Source organism: Zonotrichia leucophrys, chromosome 4 (assembly GCF_028769735.1).
Source record: "Zonotrichia leucophrys gambelii isolate GWCS_2022_RI chromosome 4, RI_Zleu_2.0, whole genome shotgun sequence".
NCBI classification, from domain to species: domain Eukaryota; kingdom Metazoa; phylum Chordata; class Aves; order Passeriformes; family Passerellidae; genus Zonotrichia; species Zonotrichia leucophrys.
The window spans coordinates 15,339,512-15,363,349 of record NC_088173.1 but is presented as its reverse complement, the minus strand read 5'-3'; the positions used below and the strand labels follow the sequence as shown (position 1 = coordinate 15,363,349).

At 35.1% G+C, this 23,838-nt stretch overlaps 1 protein-coding gene across 28 annotated transcripts in view; it reads left to right on the top strand.

Moving 5' to 3' along the window:
* The window catches only part of TENM3 (teneurin transmembrane protein 3), a 1,296,489-nt gene that overhangs the window by 215,789 nt on the left and 1,056,862 nt on the right, over nt 1–23,838 (top strand). Inside the window, exon 1 of one of the 28 annotated variants that reach the window (XM_064710591.1) lies at nt 3,785–3,850. The exons of the other annotated variants lie outside the window; for them this stretch is intronic. The gene's annotated coding sequence lies outside the window, so the exon portion shown is untranslated. Of the gene's footprint in view, nt 1–3,784; nt 3,851–23,838 lie in introns of those variants that run through there. 28 annotated transcript variants of the gene reach the window in all.

Genomic DNA, 23,838 nt, shown 5'->3' with positions numbered 1-23,838 from the left:
CATGCCTTCCTCCTCTTCCAATGAAGTCAAAATTGGACAGCAGTCAGATCCCAACCTAAAATTTATTCCCCAAGAGCATGTAGAAGTGTACCACTAGTGCTGACTCTTGGAGAAAATATTTTGTTTCTGATCACACTAATATTGTGGCTATATATAGTGCTTTTTGGGCAGGGTTCTCTAAGTAATTGAGACTATGTATTATCAGGGCTTATGTTTCCAATAAGATGATTTTACCTTAAACAGGTTTAAATCCTCTTTGACATAGAGGCAGTATTTATTTGTTTATGAAAGCAAACAACTGTATTTGTGGGTTTTAATAATCTGAATAAGTTAGCTCTTTAACATTTCCTTTCTCTCATTCTAAGGCTTTTTTTTCCATCCTCAATTGCTTTTGGGAGTTTTTTTCTGTTTAACTAGATATAGGATACTAATATTGTTATGCATACAGTATTGTTGTGTTAGTGTCACAATTTTTATGCACTGATTAAGTCTAAGCATATCATTTTTTAGATATGTTTTTTAAAACTGCACCTTTCTGCCACAGTGTTATGTACACTGATTTGCCTTAGACTGTATCAGAAAATCACTGCTTTCCAGGGCATGGGCACTTATGCTAAATAAGCATTCTGTATAGTCTTTGCTAATCATTTCTTGTTCATCATTTATTTTAATCATTCATTCATCTGCTTCAAATGTATTGTATGACAAGTTATTGATGAAAAATGCACATAGCATTGCCTAGTTCTGGTAATTTAATTATGATTTAATCCCATAGAAGCCGGTTTAAAATGTTGATCTTGATGATGACAGCTCTGATTTGACATCTGCCAGTTCTGAACTCGTTCCATACATACACCACTCAGTGTTGTTTTGTTTTCATGATTAATAATATTATGCGTTATCTCAATCAAGAACTGATGAAGCTGGCTTCATCAAAAAGATCTAGGATTTAAAAAATAAAAATCTCTTTATAATATAATTTGATAATTAGAGATTAGCTATAGAAAACCTTCTGCAGGCCATGTCAATGTGTTGTGCCAATAACATTTATAAAATACAACTTAGAAAACTATGAGATGGGTGTGATTTGTCAGCTTTTAATTTTCTTTTCATCTGATATGCTTTAAAAATCAACATAACTTTAAAGAACAGAAATAGAAATCAGATGTTGAAGGTTCATTTGATATGCTTACTGGTGTTTTTCTTGTTTCTGCAGTATGCAGTGTACTACTGATTTTTCCAAAACATAAAGTTCAAAGAAGGTGAAATGAATTTTTTCATCCACAAAAATATGTACAAAACAAAATTAAAGTCCACATTTAGAATTTGCCAGACATGCTTACGTACTCATCCCTTCAGTGCAGAAGCTTTACCTTCTGAGCTATCCTGCAAACAAAAAGCAACTTCTCTGTGGAGGGCGTGAAGAGATCCCTTCATAATCAATATTCAGTTACAAGTACAACTTAAAAGAATTTGGCAAATGATCTCAGTTAATGACAAAATTGTGATCTGCTTGTGTATATTCTGAAAGTAGAAAAATTGGCTCAATTTGCTCAGTAAATTATTCATTGGAAGTTACTCATTCATCACTAATAAAAATGCTGTCTTCAGATGTTTCATCTATTTGGTGTTTCATCTGCAATGAAAACTGATTTTACAATCTGTCATTCCTACAGCTGTTCTAGAGAACTAGAGAAATCTTTATTCTTACAGTAAAAGGAAGCCTCTATTCTTCCATCTCAGAAATAAAAATAAAATTTAAAAAAGGAAAATTGAGATATATTTTATCTCAGGTTTTTTGGGGGAAAAATCCAGTGAAGAATTTGTCAATATAAGACTCAAAACCAGGAAAGTATTTGGTACCATACAGAAAATACTTTTGTATGTTGTTTCTTCCCAGTATTTTAACTTGTTTCTTCTCGTTTAATAACACTTCAAGTATGTAGTTAGCTCTAGGGAAAAGATTTTGGAGTGGTTAGCATATTGTTTTACTGTGTGAATTTTCCCCAAGTGGCCTTGAACAATAGCAGAAGAAAGGTAGCAAGGTTAGGAGATAAACAGCTGTCACTGTCATGACAGCCAGTTGAATGCTTGGAGCAGCATGATGGAAGGGATGATTTGAATTGCATCAGAACATGGCTTCCAGGATTGTGAAGTCTGGAACTTCTCCCAAGGAATCAAATATGATTGGAATAGTAGTTGACAGGAGGTGATCCACATTATGTATGCTGCAGCTTCCTGGTGACTTACTAAGCTGAGAAAAAACATTGGCAAATAGGGAAAATAAACTCATGCTTGGAGCAGTTTACTTATCTGTGTGTGGAGATGAAACTGTTGGGGAGAGCTAGTAGGATGGACAAGAAGTCCAGGAAAACAGAGTGATGACATATTTTCTTTTATGTGCTTAGAAAGTATCCTAGAACATTTTCTTAAAATTACAGAATTTAAACCAAAACATTTTCAAGAATCTTTGTGTAGATAATGACTGAACTGCAGAGCTGAAAAGTGTGCAAATAGAGAAATAATGAATGTTGTGCAAAATGATATCCTCAATACCAAATAGCATATATATTTTTTTGCTGTTGTTGCTAAGCTTCCTGTGTTAATTTGGTTATGTCAAATTAGTAATAAATCAGTGGCAATTTTATGTGCATCACAACCAAAAAGGGCATTTGTTTCTTTGAAATATACCATGTATCTAATTAAGATGATAGTAAAATAAGAAAATCAATGCATTCATGCATATTTTAAGTTTAACTTGCTAGAATAACATATTTAAATAATTCACCAGTCCACTCACCATTTGAGTATGCTAGCACTAACCTGTATCATTGCCTGTTTTTCTAAGTCAAGACAGTTATGTCATCCAAACAATTTACTTCCATAGATATTCTATTACATACAAGAATTAAGAAAAGAAAGTGGCTTACTTTGGCGAACATGATACCATTAACAGGTTTTTTAAATTTTGAACAAGTAATGTTCCATTAAAATGTTGACACTTGTCAAGGAGTTAAAGAATTCACAAGGCATGTAAGCAATTTGAAAATTAAAAATATTTTTAGTTTTAGCTCATTCCTTACCATTAACTATTTAGAAAGATCATACTTATTGAGTGCCCTCCTAGTTCTTATTTGGATCTCAAATGGTAAAATACATTCACTTTTATAGTGGAACAATTACTTAATGTAAGCAGGTCTCAAATTCTACATGACATCAATTTCTATTTAAATTTGAAATATCCAGAAAAAGTAAGGGATATAAGCGATGGACAGTTTGTGTCCATCATTTAATGATACTTCTATATAGAAAAGCTTTAAGCTCTTTAAAAACAAAAATCTATAAATAAATAAAAGTTTTAAATTTTGACTTTCATGCATTTATCTTTTTGATAAAAGATTGACTGATAGATGCATCCTTTTCTGCATTATTTTTTAGTCTGAAGGTCAGAGTGAAACAGGCTGAAGTAAAAAGCAAAAAATTTAACTAGCAATAACTTTCAGGAACCAATCTATTACAAAAGAACAAGATAGGAACGGTTATGAGATATTTAAGGTAGTAGCTGAAAGCTTCATCTAAAGACTCATGAAACTTTATTTACAGTGTCACATCCCAGAAATTTGGAAGGCATTCCTTCTTCAGAAAGTAAGATGGTTCTGATTCCAAGATTCCAAAGTTGTCATAGAGCATAAATCATACTTGAATGTGACTAGTGAGAGAAGAGCTTAATACGCCAACTGATCATCTGTCACTGCTGACGTAAGCACTGTGATGGAGATGTTTCCTTAGGGAGGCTTCTCATTCTTCTGTCATCTGCTAGTAGATATTGTCATGCTAAAGCTTTACTAAGGTAAGATTTACTTGGAATGAGCAGCTAAAACTGAAGTATACCTAAGTTCGTGAAAACAAATGCTTTATGATACAAGTTTTGTAATATCCTATAAAATTTGATGTATTGTTCACATAAAATATAAGTAGTAACTTATCATTTCATTGCATAATTGGGTAAATACTACTTTTTTCCTAAATATCTGCAGAATTTTATTTTACTATTTTGATATGTAGTAAAGTGAATATATTTTGATGATCAAATATTAATGGTTAAGTCATAATCTTCTGCATTATGAATAGGAAGATAGGAAAAACAGTAAAGACAAGTAAGACAGAAGTTACATGTCAAATGAATGTCTTTTTTTTGGTTAGCTTTTAAAAACTGAACTACATCTGGCAAGTAAATATTTAAGTGTCCAGCTTTGGAGATGTTTGGAACACACAGAGAACACTGTGCACCTGCTTTACCTGACCATACTTTGAGCAAGGAACTTGGTCTAGGCAATCTCCAGGCTATTCCACCCTTCCAGTCTCAATGATTCCATGATTTTATGATTTTATATTTAAGTTTATCACTCAAATGCTTATTTGTTTTACTGATTTATTAGATTATTTTGAAATATAGCTTGGTTTCCAGTATATCAGAATTTTTAATTAAGGGGACAAAAAGTCTGTAAAGCACATTTCCCCCTTCCAGAAATCTGGTGAGAGCAGGTTTGAGGACTACCTAAAAGAAAAGCTATTCCCTGGATTTAGAATCAAATCAATACAATGGTAAAAATGGTAAAATTGATGTTATAGAAATAGCATGGTAATACAAATGTACACAAAATGAATGCTTACAATATCCTGACTGAAGCAAAGAAGTCTGCTTTTAATAGCTATTTCTGCTTAGAGTGTAACATATTGGTATGACTTAGTTATTGCAGATGAAAGAAGTATTTTGCACTTCTGTGATTTTCTGTTATTTCCATCAATCATTTCACATATTTGTTGTTGCTGTACTTCTAGAGTTTCTTTTAGAATAACACTATAAATGCAAATCATATTAATGTGTAATATTAAATGACTATTAGAATATATTCACAGAAAAACAATGGTGCTGTGCTGTGTGATAAAGTGTGTAACTACAAACAGTTTCAATCAGAGGAAAGCAACTGGGGAAAAGTACATTAGGAGCCTGAATGAAAAAGCTGTTCGCAATCAGTTACAGCTGAGTGCAACAAAAATTACTTTCTAGGGATAAAAGGAAATTAATGATTGACCAGTGTAACCAGAACATCCCACAGCATGTTGAATATTTAATGCCATGCTACTTCTGCCCAAAACAATCTGAGGTTTGGCATATATCCACCAAAATAGCTCATCGCTAATTAATTTGCCATGTCATTTTGCATAAAATTAGTAATTAATACTAGTCACCATGCACTATAGTGAACTTTTTTCAGTTAAAGATTCAATCTCAGTAGTTTCAAAAGCTTGATAAAATGATCATTTTTTGATTTTTCTTAGAAAAGAACTTGCACACTGAAAAAGGTATTGCAGTCAGAAGGAAGGATATATCAAAATTTATAGACCAAATATATTTGAGGTTGTTCAAGGTCAATGAATTTTTTCCCTCCACTTGCTTGAAATTATGGGTAATAGAATATGAATAACTGGTACTCCAACTGAAATTAACTACAGTGATGTGTAACACTATATTTAGCTGTCTTTTAAACTGTTGCAGTCTCATTTAACAGGCTCCAAATTAAACCTGCATTCTCCACCATTTTAGAGGGAACATTTAGCCTGAGGTTTTCCAAATTGATTGGAAAAATTTACAGTGATTATTACTTGAGATGCAGAAGGAATGCATTCTTTGAAGAAGCACTTTGGGTAGCCATTGCAAGCAGGAGTCTTGAATAAATAAAAAAGTATTGTGATGAAGTTTGGAGTTTGCCGTGTGGAAAAAAAAGAAGAGTATTGCTATATAGAAGAAGTTGTGGGTTTGGGTCATTTTCCTAATCTGCTTATTCCCCAAACAGATGTTTTTAAGTGTAGTAAAACCCAGTTTATTCTGAGCAATTGTGCAATACTAAATCCCAGGAACTGCAGTCCTACAGTCAAAAGCCTGGAGAGTCTTTGAAAGCTAACATTACTCTGTGAGAGTCAGCACTGAGCAGGAACAGCCTTGTAGCAGAAAAGTCAGAGACTGGCAGATCACTAGTAATTAAATTAATGGTATTGAGCCCAAGGCCATATTTCTTCATCTTCTGTTTCTCATATTGCCTCTCATTTTTTTTCTGTGATAATCTTTTCATGTTTCTTATTCCTAATTAACACTTGTTAACACTTTTTCCCCCCTTTGGCTTCTTTTGCCTTTTTAATTCTTTCACATAGTTCTGTTTTCATTCTTGATGTCTGTGGCTTCCCTCTTGGCTTATCTCTCCATTCATTATTTCTGGTTCTCCTTTTACCCTCCTGCCTTCACTGTTACCTTCTTCATTCGCTTACTGCTTCCCTTCATTGTGCCACATGTCTGATTTTTCCTTGTATAACTGCAATGGTTTTCTGTCAGAAAAGAATCCTACAGCACTTCTGATACTGCTTTCTAATTCCATGTGAACAATTTGAGTGATGTTCGTCAAAGAGCTATTTTTTGCTTTTGCACTGAAAATTTTCATGCTGTGAACTCTGCAGTTCAGTCTGCTCTAAGTACATATTTCAGGATTGTAGGTGGAATAAAATGTCAAAACATCAACCCAAACAATAGCAGTAATATTATATAAAGTGTGAATGGTATATACTGAGTTTAAATCTCAGCATAGTGCAGGATGTTTTTAGTAACTAGTAATCCACATGTGCTTTCATCTGTACTGAATTTACAGAGGAATATGCAATGTCCTATAGTGATATGCTGAACTTTTTCTAGCCTAAGCATATGTTACCATGCAGAGTCCCAGTCAGTTATCTATAGAGGTGGAATGGCTTTTTCTTCCAATGCTATCCCTTCAAGACAGGCTGCAAGGATCAACATATTTGAAAACCAGGACTTCTGGCACAGAGCAAGTCTTTGGGACAAGGCTATGCAGTCTCTTAGCACGTATCCTCTGCTGTTGGACAATTTCTTAGAAAAAGCCTAAGCAGCCTCAGCCTTCTCGTGTTTCCTTGGTTGAGGGCCCCCTTGGTGCAGGTGCGTTGGGGTGCACTGCAGCCCAGGCTGAGGGCGCTGGGGGCAGAGCCAAGAGGCCGCACTCCGCTGGCCCCGGGCAGCACAAAGGCCTGGGCAGCTATGGCACTGCCACGTGGGCCCAGCACACACAGCAGGAGCCAGGGGCTCATCGGGGACAGTGAGACCTTTGTGCCCTTGGGCTGGGAGGGTTTAAAAGCCCAGGGGATCCTTTGTCCGGGGTCCCTCATTGGAGGGCACCAGCTTGGGCTGTTCCCAGGCTACTGCGCCGTGAGCAAATGGCTTTACGGACATCTGAGCCTCTGCCATGGCAAACCTGGGATGGATCCGGTGAGAAACCTGCTCTGACTCTGGGATGGGATGTGTGGAAACCTCTGGGGTCACTGCCGACACCCCTGTGGAGGGAGATTGGCCCCAGCCATGGAAGACTCTGGTGTTGGGAATGCAACTGAGAGAGCCTGACATAAATGGTCAGACTGGGAATTTTCTGTAACAACCCCGTTACCATTGACAGAAAAAAAATAGTGGGTCTTGACCTCTAGAAATAGTGATGATAGCAGGATTTTTTTCCCCTTCTGAGAAATCCACATGTAAGTGTTCTAAATGCTGGATGTGATTCTCACGGTGTGAGAAGTTTTTCAGTAGGCAGGATGTCCAGGTTTAAAAGCCATGGGATGACAAATTCTGTCAGAGCTTTCATTTTAAACAGAATGTTTTTTAAGGGATGGTAAATTGTAATGCTCTCATATCAGAATTTGGACAGCAAGCAATATAGCGAACACTTATTATTTCCTTTTTTACACTGTTGTCAGAATGTTTTTCACAGGAGCATGATATTGTGAAGTGCAATGTTACACAGAGAGTGACAAAGAAATTTCTTTTAGAACTTGTAATAAGCCTTCTGGTTTGGAATTATAAAGGAAGAAAAAAAGAAGTCCTGTCTTTATGAGTCAGAGGATGCCAATGACCAGCCATGAAAAAAAGAAATGCAATCACTACATGAGTTGAGAAAGCATAACCACTACCAACAGAGAGAAAATAAATCTGTGCATTAACAAAGGATATTTTTCTTTTTAAATAAAAAGTGCAATATTTTCAGTTGGAAATCAGCAGTAAGTTTCTAATCTCTGAGGAGAAGGTGTACAATTGTTTTCCCTGAAGGTAGGGTAACTAGAAATAAAGATGAGCACATGAGCTTGGTTTAGAAACTCTTCTTATCATAGGCAATAAGCTAGTGATGTCTTCAGAGCTTCCTATGAAACTAATGTAGAGATGGCCAGTTAAAAAGAATTATTCATGTTTCCATTCTCATTATTCTTGGTTATTCACATTTTACCTTAATTCTTACAGTCCAGGTTTGGAGAAGGTCTTGTCTCTCTCTGTTTTCTTGAAGCATTAATAGCATGACGTAAAATCAATGGACATAACATTCCTCTAAACTTAATAGCACACTTTAAGCTGAGAAGGAACATATGCACTAAAGTCCTTGCAAACAATTCCATGGGTGAAGGGATGGGCATTAGCATCTTTGAAATGGGTCTTAACATCTCTACTAGCTTCAAGCAGCAGGTTTCTTATGGAGCCCAGACAGTTTGGGTTGTGAAATGGTCAAGTGCATCTGCACAAACCTGAGCTTCTGAGCTCTGGGGCAAAATGACCCATTCAGGTCAGGGGGAATACATGGTAGGCTGTTTGGGAAGGCTGGACCTTTCCAGTACCTCAGCTAGTGGGGAAAGGACGAGGGCAACGTGCAACCAGGAGCTGAGGATCAAAGGAGGCTGTGCCCTCCAAAACCTTGTCAGAACATTGTAGGCATGTGTCCCAGTGGACTCTCTCCCTTTATTCTAACAAGTTTGCAGGACTCCTCTGTCTCCTTTTTGGACACTGGCTTTTCATAGTGTGATTTTCTGTACAACCACTTTAGATGAGCTAAGAAGCAGTTTGTGTTGTCTTGTTCCATAGCTGAGTGTTTTTCAATGGTAACAGCCTTCTAATTCCTTATAGTACAGAAAAAGAAAAAAAGAAAGCCAGATTTTCATATCTCTGTAATGAAATGTCCTTCCAGCGCAGCTTGCATTGCCAGGACAATGAGATGTTTGTGTTTTCCTTAAGGGAGAATTATTTTAAATCTTTGGTTGATTAATTATGTCATAGTAAATCAAGTGCGTTATTCCTGATGGAGTTACATTTTATGGAGTCTTTTTCCAACTTTTACCTGATGTTAAGCGTGATTTAGATACCGTAGGAATGTAACTATTTGGGAAAAAAATTCTGTAGCCTAAATGTGATTTTATGTATATTTATCAAGAAAGAAATTTAAGTAAACTTTCCTAGTGAATTATAGACTTATGCTGAGTTAATAGAACAGCTTGCAACCTGGGATTAGTACTGCTACTAAATGATTTTTCTTTTATGAAAAATAATAAATTGAATGAAATCCACCAATATAGATGCCAAATATCATCCTAATTATTCAAACATGAGTGGCTTTATAGAATTATTTAGGTTAGAAAAGACCTATGACCTCCATCAAATTCAACTCAGCACTGCCAAGCTTTTCACTAAAGCATGTCCCTAAGTGCCACATCCACACATCTTACCTGTAGTTGCTCAGGTCCTCTTTCAGCCCCTTTTGTAGATGGGTATTTAAATAGGTGGATTACTGAAGCAAAAGAAAATTTGGTAGAAAAAGAACATTTATTTTTTTAAGTGTGTATGGAGGAATTTGCACAAGAAAATATTAAAGAATCATTAATAAAATTACATTTTCTTCCGAAGGATTATCTTTATTCAAAGGTTAAGATGTTAAGTCATAATTTAACTGGTCGTGAGAAACAATTATATTCCTTACCAGTCACTATGTACTATTTTTTTTTTTACTTTCTCAAGTTCTAAAATACTTTATAGGAATGGCACAAGATCAGAGAAGCTCTCTTTGCTATGAGTCGTATATAGTACTTGTATGCTACTTTGCCATTCCTTCTGTTACTGATATACTAAGCTCTGTTGCTGTAGAACTTTCATGGCATTTTCTTGATTTTGGAGAAAGTTACATGGTGGCTTTTAAAGAGAAAGAGGGCAGTTTAAAAGCACATCTACATTTTCAGGTACCAAAAATAAATCTACCAATGAAGACTCTAGCTCTCTAGCTTTAAAGCCCTTTTGCATACTTTAAACTTTGTTCTTGATTGGTTTTTTGTTTGTTAAAGAGAATTATTGTCTTAGAAAATAAGTGGAATATGTCCATGTGGGAAAAATTCTGTGTTTCTCTCCTAAGAGTTATTGAAATCAAAAGTAGGAAACCATTAGGAAATTAACTCCAATACTGAATTTTTCTCTTATATTTAGCATCTGTCCATCCTGTAGTGTAGTACCAAAATGTTTAGGTAGATGTATATTCAAAGCCTCCACGGTCTAGAAAAATAAATTACATTTAGACAGGTAGATTTTCTTCTAAAATGTATTTCCTACTCTCCTGATTTAAATGCATCCAGTGTTTTTAAAATATATCTTTTGCTTATGTTCATTATTGAAAAGTTCTTCATATTTTTCTTACTCTTCCATATATTTTATGTTGTATGTACTCACATGGTTCATTTAGACCACAGAATGACTTCAAACAACTATTAATATATCTGAAGAGAGAAAGCATGCTCACAGCTCATGTTTTTCACAGATCATTCTTTTTTGTTTATATTGCATTGCCTTGTAAAGAATCCATGATTCCCTCAAAAATAATGACATTTTATAAAGGTAACACATGTTTATTTGGAGGAGTATTTATTTTCTTTCCTTCCTGTTTCTGAATCTCTAGGGTATATGCAGTTCATAGTTTCAGTATTTTTCCTCTCAAACACAAACATCTTTATTTACTTCTATTTTTGCAAAAAAATGAAGGTGACAGGTAGATCAAGGAAAGGTGTGTGTGAGAAAACAGAGCATTATTAATATTCTGAAAAAATATGAAAGTTTGCTTATGTGTTATAGCTTACCATAATCAAGTATCAAACAAATAAAAAACTGAATAATATCATTCAGTATGTATTGGTTTTGCTTCAGCTATAACTGTGAGAAAATGTTTGTAGTCCCTCGCCTCAGACAGTGGAAATAACAGATGAAAATATGTATCTGACCTCACTTCCTTTGCTACTTCTACCAAGAAATTTGTGTTCAGAAGAATTGCTTGTTATGGAAAAGTACTCCTAATTTTGCTAACACTTAAATAATTTTTTTCTGGTAAATTTTGGTGTAAGATCATTTATAGACATTAATGCAGTATTTGTTTCCGTGCACAGCCAACATTTAGCCTCACAGAGTGTGCAGCATGAAACCTGGAATACATGAAAGCATTATGGACACAAATATGTTACTTATTGTATACAGAAAAACATTATTTGGCTTATTCAGAATATACTCCCAGTCTCTCTCATGGCTGAAAGTTTGACTCATGACTACACTTGATCAAAGCAACTTAGATCAATTTGCATGCTTTTAGTTCAGGAAGGAAGTCACAGGAAAATGAAGGCACCGAAGCATAAAATAGGATTCATTAATAAAGGCTCAACACAGAGGTCAAAAAAGCAAAATGGAGTCATACACTGCACTGATCTCTAGAAACAGCTATTGACAAATTACAATAGAAGCATGATATAGACATTACCAAGATGTTTGATTGCTGTATATCTATGTTTGTACGTGTCTTTAAAGGGATGCATCTTGGCATACAACTAATGATGAGCCCTCTTAGAAGTCTGGCCCATTTATGGCCGGGAAAGGGAAAAGGGAAGGGAAAAGGGAAGGGGGAAGGGAAGGGGGAAGGGAAGGGAAGGGAAGGGAAGGGAAGGGAAGGGAAGGGAAGGGAAGGGAAGGGAAGGGGAAGGGAAGGGAAGGGAAGGGAAGGGAAGGGAAGGGAAGGGAAGGGAAGGGAAGGGAAGGGAAGGGAAGGGAAGGGAAGGGAAGGGAAGGGAAGGGAAGGGAAGGGAAGGGAAGGGAAGGGAAGGGAAGGGAAGGGAAGGGAAAGGGACTGTCTTGTCCTTACTAGTCCCCAGCACTGATGCTTCCGTTGGACAAAGTACCGTGATTGTACAAAACAGCCTCTGAGGCACTTACAGATCTTCCCCAGTGGCCTTGGATGTGGAGAGGGTGGATGCATCACCTGCCCAAAGTATTTATCAGCAAAGTTTAAAAGCATGGTTTCCAAGACAACTACCTGAGACTAAAATGTTGAGGTGAAGGAGGTTATAACTTTTGAATCATTCTTTCACCTCTGCTTTGAGAACAGGCTTGCATGAGTTGCCCTTTGCTTATTTTGACTCCAAAAAAGTGTTTGCAGATTAAAGCAATATTAACTAGTCTAAAAAACTAATTTTCCTTTAGTACAGGAGGAAAAGCTCAATATTTAGGTGCTCAATATTTAATTTTTTTCTCCATATACAGTGCTCAAAGTAAAAGAAAAACTGGGGAAAAATATGATCCCATAAATAAGTACAGCTAAACTGAAGGAAGATCTTGCTGAGCTCAGTGGGAGCACTAAGATATGGACTCCTGTCTCACATCTAGCATTTAGTTCCAAAACCTTCCTTCACCTGAGAGGCAGCAATTTCTTGTCATAATTGCAAGATTTCCCTTACAAACTCAGCAATATCTTGCTACTCTGACAGGGAAGACCTCTCGGCTTCCACATCCATCTGAGTTGTGGGAGCTGGATGACCCTGGGAGATCAATCTTTCCTGGATGGCATGACCCCCAGGCTCCCCATGAGCTCAGAACTCAGGCAGATCTTGCATTCTGCAATATTTTGCACCCACAATGGCAGCTGGATCACAGGTCAAGAAGGAAGGTTTCTTCACCTTTTGTTCTTTTCCTTCTTGGCTCCTGTCTGCTATGTTAGCAACAACCAGTCAGCTAATGTGAAATAGCTTCCTCTTACTTTTGCAAAGATCTTTAAAGCTATCCATGGAGCTTAGAGCAGTTTAATGGCAGCAAAAATGGGAGAGCCCAGAGGGGGAGAGTACTGTTTCTAATTAAACCAGTGGTGTTTGTAGAACATAATGAAAAGATACTGAATTAGCAAGTGATGTCCTAATAATAGTAATATATATACACATGTATAATATAGCTCTCATTTTCCTTGGAGTTTCAGCCATCCAAAACTTCAATCTGAGTTATGGGGTTTTAGTCTGTAGGTTAATTTTTTACAAGAATGGCAATAACTGCTTAACAGTCTGTTCAGGGGGTTTGATTCTACCAAAGTTGTGAATTGTCCCTTTGTGTTTTTCAACTACAAACCCACTAAAAGGACGTCCTGATGATTGCCTGCCTTACATTAAGTTTTCAATATATATTTGATTAATAATTTGATTTCTGTAAGGTGCTGAATGTACTTCCTCTTAGTTATAAAAATTCTTCAATATGTACTAAACTGGTGGATGCATTTGGTGCTTTTGGCTTTAATGGGTGTGTTTCAATAACTTAAATCCAATACACCAGAAAGCAATGAAGGGATGTGTTGCAAACATAACTTATGTCTAACTGAAGACTCACTGGCATGGTTAATCAGAGGATAAGCAAAATCCAAACCCAGATGTGTGCAGAGCTAGTATATTATCAGCTGGAATGCATCTCTCTAACTCTATTGACATAACAATTTTTTTATTAGACTAATTAGTAAGAGAGGCTTGATGAATTGATACAGAAATAACTATTGTCCCTGCTTTAATATGAAATGACACAAGGTTTTAAAAGTTTTGTTAAATATGTACTACATCATTGAAAGACAAAGTCCCTTTTTATTTTATTTATTCTCCTTAACATCAGGAAACCTTATTTAGAAATCACTAATAAGTAAGCATTCTCTGTGCATTTTGAGTTTTTATATCATGTGCTTAGAATTTTTGCTTCAAATATGCAACTTGAACACTCAGTGTTATTGGAAGATCTAAATAAATGGATTGAAGTGTTGTAAGTGTTCTCTAATGGTGGAATAAGTAAAGCATGCCTCACAATTTTCCTTTTTGGCTTTGATGTGCTTGAAATCAGAAGCTTTTCATAGTTTGTGTGAGGGTTCTTTCCATGTAGCTACATATGGATATTTACTATTGGATAAATGGATGTCCAAAGCTTAGCATTTAGGTTCCTAAAAGGGTATTGACAATTCATTCAGAAGAAAGAAATATACTCTTTATTTTCAACCCTTTTGAATTTATGCTTTAAAGGAAACCAGAAATGAAAACATTCCTTCAAAATAATAATTGTTAATTAAATCTCATTATTTAATTTGAATCCTTAGTTTGAGACAGTTCAGGAGGAAAAACTCACATTGTAGTCTTCAATTCCCCCATGTGCATGCTTCCTCATTTTGATACTTTGTTTAAAGTGTATTTTTACTTTTTCCATCTATTTAGTACAGAAACAGAATTATTTAAACTAAATCAAGACATTTCACAGTATATCTAAATTGATTTTTAGGAAGTATCTTTTGAAGGCCTCTCTGGCCATTTTCTTTTCAGACTGTTGCTGAAAAAGTCTGCTTTCAACTGAAATTAATACAGATATACGAAACTTCTTTAAATTATTAAGATTTTCAAATAAAATATGAGAAATGTATTTGGCTATTATTACTATTACTACTACTGCTATTTTTATTATCATTGTTATGAGAAACAAGCCTCCCAATTTCTTGCTCTTCATGAAATTCACCTTTTTTTCCCCTTCTCAAACATATATCATTTTTATACAGAAGTACAATTTTATAACTAGCTTAATCTAAAATTCAAGATTGCTTTATAGGATTAATAATTTTTTTTTTTAGAAATTATCTTTATTTCTTGTCTGTTAACTTCAGGTGTTTTCAAATCCATTGCACTTCTGTGAACCTTTTCTTGAATGGCTATCTGCATAGTCCTTTTAAGGTCTAGACTTTTGTTCCAGGAATTTATGACTCATATTTATTCTGTCATGTTGTATTTTAGTCTAATTATCTGAAGTAATTTTAGCCAGTGTTGTTTGTTGAAATTCCCTGTTTTCTCCAGTGCAGACATCCAACTCTCTTAACTTCAAAACAAAAACCCCACAAAAACCCAAAGTCCAAAAAATTTTTTTAGAACTAAAACTAGAAGCCTTCTAGAATTAAATGTCATAAATGATAGAATGATAAGGAAATTGCTTGCATCTGAAGGATTTTCGGTACAATACTAATCTGAATTTGTAATGGAGAAATTTTCACGTTTGTCCTACATCTTTTGTATATTTTCAGTGGAAATCAGATTTTCAGCCTCCAGCATCAGTCTCATGATGTAAGTAAGGTACTGCAGATAATGATCCCCTTGATAGGACTTTTATCTGTGTATCAGTAAGTAATAATTTTCTATTTGAACAGTTGATATAATGTGTTGAATTAGCTATTGACAGCAAATCTAACTTAAATTCTCTTTAGTATTTTTTTTGTTTTCTGTGAAAGCTGTGAATTTTATATTCCAAGAAAACTAACACATATTTCTTAGCAAGGGTATCACAGGCTAAAGCTCTAAACAAAACCTTGTGGAACCCCACTGGCTTCAAACAATGTAACTACTGTTTGTTAAAGTCGTTAGAATTAAGAATTGGTGTCGTAGGTATATGTCAGGCCTCCTATAGGCCTATGACATTTAAAAGAAGTGTGTTGAAGAAGGTTGTAATGACTGCTAAAATAAAACCTGTGAGTGATAAATGAACAGATTGCTACTGTGAAAGTGTTTAAAGGTTTAGAACTCCTACTGATAAAATCACCAGAGAGAGTATGTAGAAAATTACTCTCTTCTCACCTTTAATTGCGTTATTTAACTTGAACATTTTCTCCACTGAAGGGAGTGCAAATAATAAAACCTTTTCATTTACTGTGCAAAATCCTTTGCAAACAAAGTATAGAGGCTATATGATTTAGGCTTGCTTTATTGAATTAAATAACTGGCCATCTATATTGAAGTTAATGGTGGAAAGGACAATTGAAATTTGACTAAACCAACAGTGTGTTAGCACTTTATCAAATAGAGACGTTGCAGATGTCTTCAGGTGGATACAAATGCAAAAATAAGCAATTCCACCAGAGAAACAAAGAAGTCTGTCTTAGAGAATGAGCTGTCTATTCATTCAAGCACTGGAAGATGGTTCTGCTGAGAAAAGGAATGAAATTCTTAACATCTTGTTTTCTAGATCATGGGTAGTTCAGTCTGTACACCAACTTTATTTTTCAATGTTTTATTGAATAATGGAAGCTACTTTTGACATGAAATATTGATTATGAAAGAATGTAAAATATTGTCAGGGAGAAACACCCAACAACAGAAAAATTAACCTTTTTATATGTCTTTAATCTCATTTATATCTTTTATCTTATTGAGAGGAGACATAAATTGGAGGATATTTTCTAATTGGATGCAATTTCTTCCAAAAAATAAGATTCAATAATGACACCTTTTAAGCCAGAGGAAACATCAAATTAGCTTGAATGCACCTTACATTTTTCACATTTCCTCATACATGCACCTCATTCTATTATATAAATACTTGGACACAGGAAATGAAGTACCTTGCATGTAAAATGTTAAAGTCCCCTGTTTCAAGGTCTATGAAAACACTTGACACACATGTAGACAAATTAATGTTGCTTATAATTGAGAACATGGCTTAATTTTTCATTTCTTATGGCTGCTGCACAGATTTTACTTTTATTTAATGGCTATTCAACTTAAGGTAAAAAAAAATAAAAACCAAGAAGAAATCAGAAAAAAATATTTGCTAGCTTTTTAAACTTTTGTCAATAACAGCTTTTAAATCTCAAAAGGGAAACTGATAGGAGAGTACTTTGTGAGGAAATTCTTATTGGATACAGAGGGGAGAAATTATTACAAAATGTAACAAATATATAGAAAATTCTCCACAAATTGATTAGTCACACTTTATGTGCCATAGCATGCACAGCACAGATTTAGTTTAATTTATTTCTTTGTAATTGGCATAAAATGGTGCACTTAATCTTTCAAGTTATTGCTTCTCAATGTCACCATTTTTTTTTCCATTATGTGATGTACATTTGGTTCCATTTCATGACCAGATATTCTTTTTCGGGTAATAAAAATTTCCAGAGATTATTTTTGGAGTGAGATATCTTTGGCCATCTAGATAAATGACAGCAGTGTGAAAATAGAGAATGCTATAGAATTAAATGAAGCCAAAGAGAAATGTAGCATCAAAATCTTCATACTGTGAATAAAACCAGAAAATGCCAATAACCCTGAAATCAAAGGTAATTCTAAAATGGGCAAGATCACACATTGGTGAAATATAATAATTTCATATTTATTTATAAAATTGTTTAAACATGAACATTCTTGTCCTATACTTGGTTTCTTTAGTTGAGAGCTTGGTACCTCTTCTGCAGCTTCTGCTAGCCAAGACCCTATGTCACAAAAAGGATCCAAAATTTCTGTGCTTTCTCAGAATTAAAAATAAGCTAAATATAGAAGTGGTCTATCTTCAAAACTTATGAGAAATCTGTTTTCTAAGAGAGTATGTATTATATAATGTATGTATTTATTTCATTTTATTCTTCTATCTAACTTCACCAGCTGGTATATATGTCCCACGTATCAGCCAGCTTTATCTGTTCCAGTATGTCTAAATTACTCATTCTCTGTCGATTTGTCACGTACAGGTGGAAATGAAACTATGTGATTTGGAAACGGCTTTATTAAGGGATCAGCAGAATTAAAGGATTTGACTTCTGATGATTTTATAGATATTTTTGCATTTTAATGTATGCAAAGATTTCTTTTTTACATTTACTGAGAAAGGTTATGTTTTCTGTATGGAAGCCATCACATTCTGGCATGCAAACAGTCACCTCGCTGTATTTCTTTATTATTCAACCAGGAACAACACTTGGGACAACCCAGTATATTCCTTGTCAGAGTAGCTGAATGTTATTTCACTCTATAGAAAGCATTTATTTCTTAGTCTTTTTTTTGAAGACAGCTTGGCTCATAGGCCAAGATCCCAGGTAAATTTAAAAGTCTGGTAGCAAAGCATGTGTCCTCTTCACCCTGATTCCACCAGCAGCTGAGCCATCTCCTATCTCTGTGCCTATGGAGCTGTGACAGTAGAAGTGAGGCTTGTTAGTGGGTCACGGTACGTGCAGATTGCTAACTGTAGTTGAGGGTTGGTCCAAATGTGCTGATGAACCCTAACAGGCTTTAATTTAATCTAAATAGGATATTTTAATCTTTAATGAATTAGTAATGCAACTTAGATACTTGTTCTAGGTTTTCCCCCATGCAAAGATGAAATTGCTGCTTATATACTTGAAGCAATTATAGAATACCCAGAGCTACCAAGAACAGTGCTTCATCTTCCAGGCTTCTTTGCGTGCTTACAGAGTAAATAGGTATTTTTGTCTTTGAAAATTCCTGACAGAATGAACTATTTTTAACAGAAGTTCAAGACCTTTTCAGCAAATAGTGTGTGCTATGTATGAGGAAAGTAATCTTTCAAATGCGCGCTTGCTTTAAAAAAATGCCGATTGATTTTATCCAATAGTCTTATTTTCAAAGAAGGCCATTTCAGACAAGTATTGTGCAACTGGAGGATAAAGAATAGAAAGAGACTCTAAATCTTCTCTAGTCCCATAGCTTTTGATTTTTCCTACTCAGAGAACATCTGGGCACTAAAATAATGATAGTTATCTCCACACAGACTTTGAAAACCTTCTTGTGTATTCTGGGTGCAATGGAACTGCAGCACAGAGACGCTTGGATTATGCAAACAGCTCCTTGAAAGCCATCAAAGTTTCTGAATGTTTGCAAAATGTGTCATATCTGAATATGGTCATCAGGACCCAAGATCTGAAGCCACTAATACTGTAAAGCACAAGTCACTGATCACACGTCATTCATCTCTTTTCAGCACCTGCACTTGCTTTACCTTACCTTGCAGCACTTAGTGAGATGGTGAATGCAGATAGCAAAGCCCCTGAGAAGCGAGAAAGGGAGCTTAGCTCAGCTTTAAGTTGTGCTGCTTCCTTACATTATGTTGTCCCCCATGAGGGAACCAGAAGGAATATAAGACCGTTTTATGCATGCTGATTTTGTCACTTGCAGAGGCTCTAACAAATCATGTAATTTCTATAACTGAATATTTCTGTATTATTCAGTATAATTGACAGTGCCAGAAACTAGCCCTAAGCAAATGAAATGCAACACAAAATCTGCTGTAAGCAAGTTAATCACAGCCTAAGTGATAGAAAGCTTGCACTTCATTTCTTTTCCAGGATACATTTGTAACAGAAAAATAATTCTCTTTTCTCTCAAAAGACTAGGGAAGCTGTCAGGCGCTTTGGGGCAATCAAAATAAATAGTATATGCCTCCCGTAAATAAAGATATGAAATGTTTATATTTGTGAAGAAAGGCCAGAGTAACCTCGTAAATTTGACGTTGTAGGCTTTGAATCATGGGCTTAGGCCACTGACAAATGGGTCACTGCCCCAACTCTCTGCTCTTGCACTTCTCATGAAGGCACTTGACTTTATATTCTGTGCTACATTTTAAGGCTACCTTGCTAGTACAATTTTTGAAGATATCTGCTTAAAAGATTGTTCTGTTCTTATTGCCTGGAAGCATGTATTTTTGATTAATATCTGTGTTGCTCAAGATTTTTATTAAGAAGGAAATTTCTTGGACTTCATTCATACAGCAGTGCCTCTGGGCTTGCTGTTCAAGCAAGTTGTTTAGACACATGATTTTCTGGATATTTCACCATCCTGCAATTAGATATTTCATATCCTGGCCAGTCCTTATTTACTCATCTTTCAACCATGTCTCTTTCTAGTGCATCTTAAAAATATATTTTGCGCTTCGAATACCTTCCTTTAAATTTCAGGAAGTGCAATTAATTTTTCATTAACCTAATTTTATTCTGATGGTTTTTTCCTTCCCCACAAAGCTATCCAAAGACATGTGACTCACTTTTCCTTCAGATCAAAACTTTGAGATGTCATCAAAAATGTAGTTTCTAGTGGAAAAGTCAGGAGCCAACCACATGTCAAATGAAAGTCTATAAAAACCATACTTTCCAAAATTCAGTATTTGCTATGTATAGGCCATGCATTTCTTTCTAAAGAGGATGGTAAGAAACCTGAGAGCTTAAAAAAAAAACAAAACCCTTTGCTATCAACCTATATCACTATATTTTCCTGTTTGTAAGACTGCCAGCTTTTTCCAAGCAGCAAGCACAATTGCACTATTATGCAAATCCAAAAGATTTTCTTGTTAGAAAGCTTGAAAAAATTCTGCTTTTCTAGATGAAATTACAACCTAGGGTAGCTGTACGTTTTTACACTTTTCCATGGTAAGAATTCTATAGCACTTCCTCACTTACATTCATTGCCTACTTCAAAGACTAAGTCCTGTGAATAAAACATGTGGCTGGATAGACATTTAAACCAAACAGGGCATCTGTTTTCATGGTATCATTTCAAATCTTGACCTTTCCAGTTTTTAGTTTTCTGATTATTTTATGTCTTCAGCAGAAATAAGGTCATGCTCCTAATTGTTTGCCTTTTAATAGCTATTGCTTTCATTTTGAAGCTTTATTGTCCTTTGTTGTGCTGGGAAATTATTATGAATTTGTCATGTTGGTTTGGTGGGACTTTTTCTTCCATATCTAAAAATGTTTATCACTTACATTTCACACCCAAAGGTTCAAGGTTGTTTTCCAGAGTAGATCAGTCATAAATGTATGGATAGATTCATGTTGTCTTCTCTATGTCCTCATTACAACCACTTTTTTTTTCTCTTTCTTGCCTGTGTAGGATTTTATACTTCAGTTTTTATGTTTTACTCCATGTTTAAACCTATCAGATTACTTAAAACTACAAAGTGCATCAGAATTACTTCTCATAAAAATGCAACTTCCTAAAGCGTGTGCACACATAGGCACACATTTCATGCAGTTGTAAATTGAGAATCAGCTTCTTCTTCTCAGCCGTCATCCAGCTGCCTGGACAGTTTAAGTCTTTGGAGGTAAAAACTGTTTTATTGTTCTGCCCATTGCTTTTGTTCTTATTTCTTAATTAATTTTGGTGTACTAATGGCTAGTGTTCCATAATCACTCCTCATTTAGAGAAAAGTGAAAGGCTGCTCCAGTGTCTCAATTCCAATTTTTCCATTCCGTGACTTAAAATTCCTGTACCAACAGCCCTGGTCAGTCCTACAGCTGACATGCTCTGTAGGTCCACAGAACCACGCTGGACTTCATGAATTGCTACAGATCAGAAATGCTACAGATTAATTGGGACATGGAGTTCACTGTTATAATATTTACTTCAATCCAATTTCTGAATTGGTTTTTCAATGTTTTTCACTTGGATACATTTTTGTCAGAGTTTCCAGAGTTGTTAGATAAAATACAAATTTAATGATCCAGCCTTATGTATATGTTCACTATGAGCCTCTTGAAACTGTTGATGGGAATGCACTGATTTCAGTTTCTATTTTAAACTGAGAAACGGTCTCATATAAATGTAAAATCAAATTCCTTCAAAAACTGGAGTATATATCAAATGGCAGAGGATTACAAATCAATGGGATATTCTTAACCAAAGTCTGGAGATTGCTTGCTGTATTTATTTCTGGAGTTAGATGAGAATTTATGTTTTAATCAACTTCAAGATATAAAAAAATAACAAAAAAATTGAGGCGGATATTTCCAGGTCTGCTGCAACACCCTAAATGAGGAGCTAATTAAATTTAGTGTTTAACGCCTTTTTATCAGTTCAGGGGTGGTAGGCACTTTTATTTTATTGTATAAAGACATAAATCCTGCCTCTGCACTCTGGTGGCAGAAGAGCTTTGTAGGCAGAGCTGTGCAGGGTTCAGTGAGTAATCCAATCTCAAAGTGATAAAGGCAGAGCACTCAATCTGTGGGTCACGATGCAACAGGAAAGGCTGTAGTTTAGCGAGAGTCTATAAAAGATAAAAGCTCTCTTTGACCACAGGCTACTTGCATTGATTGGAATTCACCACAATACCCGATAGGTTAAAAAATATATTGTTTAAGTGCAAGTAATTTGAACTATTAGAAGTGATTAACTTTCTACATTTAAAATTTTATATGATTTTTTTTCTTTCAGCAAGTTTGTTTCCTCTTTTCATAGGAAGAAAGCTCCATAGTGTGTGAACAGAACTCACACATTTCTCCAAACAGTGGCTTTTTCTTCCTCCCTGGAGTAATATAAAAACATGGGAGCAGATTTTACTAGTGTACTGTCTTTTCACTCAAAACTTTTATTTGAAAGCTATATTTAACTCTTTGGATTTTATATTTGGTATTTTTCCCAGTTATCTGAGGGTTCATTTCCTCAGTTGGAATTAGGGAATGCTGTAATGAAGCCATCAAAAAATAACTTCTTAAGGAAGACAGGAATAATTCTTTTGTCTTCAGGCATAAAGAAGCCTTGGATTTCAATACTTTTATCATTACCCTTTAAAATTACTATTACCTGAAAACATAATTTGATATCTTGACTACCTGAAATGAAGCTATCAGTGAAATTCTACGTTAACTTATTTTTATATCTTTCTATATCTATACATACATGATTGATAAGGAATTTCATGATTCTGTTACTAATGTAATGGAGGCAGAGTCTAAAAAGGGCTCAGAAAAATTTTCTTACTGTTCTTAAAAGCAGTAATAGGAAAAGGAACTGTTAAAATCAGGCTAGATCAGAGCAAAATAATAATGCAGCAGTAAGCACAAAAAATGATAGCTTTGAGTTCAAAAGTTATGTAGTTGCTGATATCTTCTTGCTATTATTCTTCTCCTCTGTCTAGATATTTATTGCTACTAGAACATAGTATCAAAATACTTAAAAGCTCTTGACAATGTATTGAATTAAGGAGGCAGACAAAAAGGGGTGGTGAGGATACATATCACATATGGAATCCGATACAGATTTATTTTTGAAATATTCTGAACAGCTACTGGCTTGCACTGGACTGACAGCAGTTCCTTTTGCTCCGTTATTTTCTGTATCAAAGAATGCATCAAAGTATCACAAAATCTCCATGAAAATAGTTTCTCAAGACTGCATACAAAAAATTGTAACTTCAAATCTTTATTACTTTCACTGTAAATAACAATGCATGTTATAAAAATTTGCAGATTAGAGAGCAGTATCATAACTATCTTGGCTGAGAGAGCAAATAATCATAGCAGTAAACTCGGAGGAAAAATTATTTTTGAAAACTGTTGCAGTTGTTTAGTCTCATCCATAAACCCCAAAACTGTTTGTTTATAAAAAAAAACATAGATGAGAAAGAAATGTATCACTGACTAATACTGCAGCATGTAATTCAATCTGTGGCTCTCCTTTAGACTGAAACCCACAACAGTCATGGCAGCTCTACAAAGTCTTGGTCATCATATGCAGAAAGCACTTGTTAATTTACTGTTCTTCAGTGTGTTTGCAGAATCTACAGTTTCCCTTCTGGGATCATATAAGCCAAATAGAGCAACTACATGTTACTCATTCTCTAATGATTAACTATTGCTTATGGATATTGCATGAACATTTCCAGTGGTCTCTTACTGCCTGAGGAAGTTGGTGCAGTCCTCTCCCACTCAGCACAAACTTAGAGAAATACTCCACATGAGTGCTTCAGGTTTACTCCCAAAGCAGTTGCGCTTGATCCCAAATAGCCTATGGTGGACAACTTCTAAGCTCTTTCTGTTGGATTCTGGGATAGATATAGATATAGATATAGATGATATAGATATAGATATAGATATAGATATAGATGTA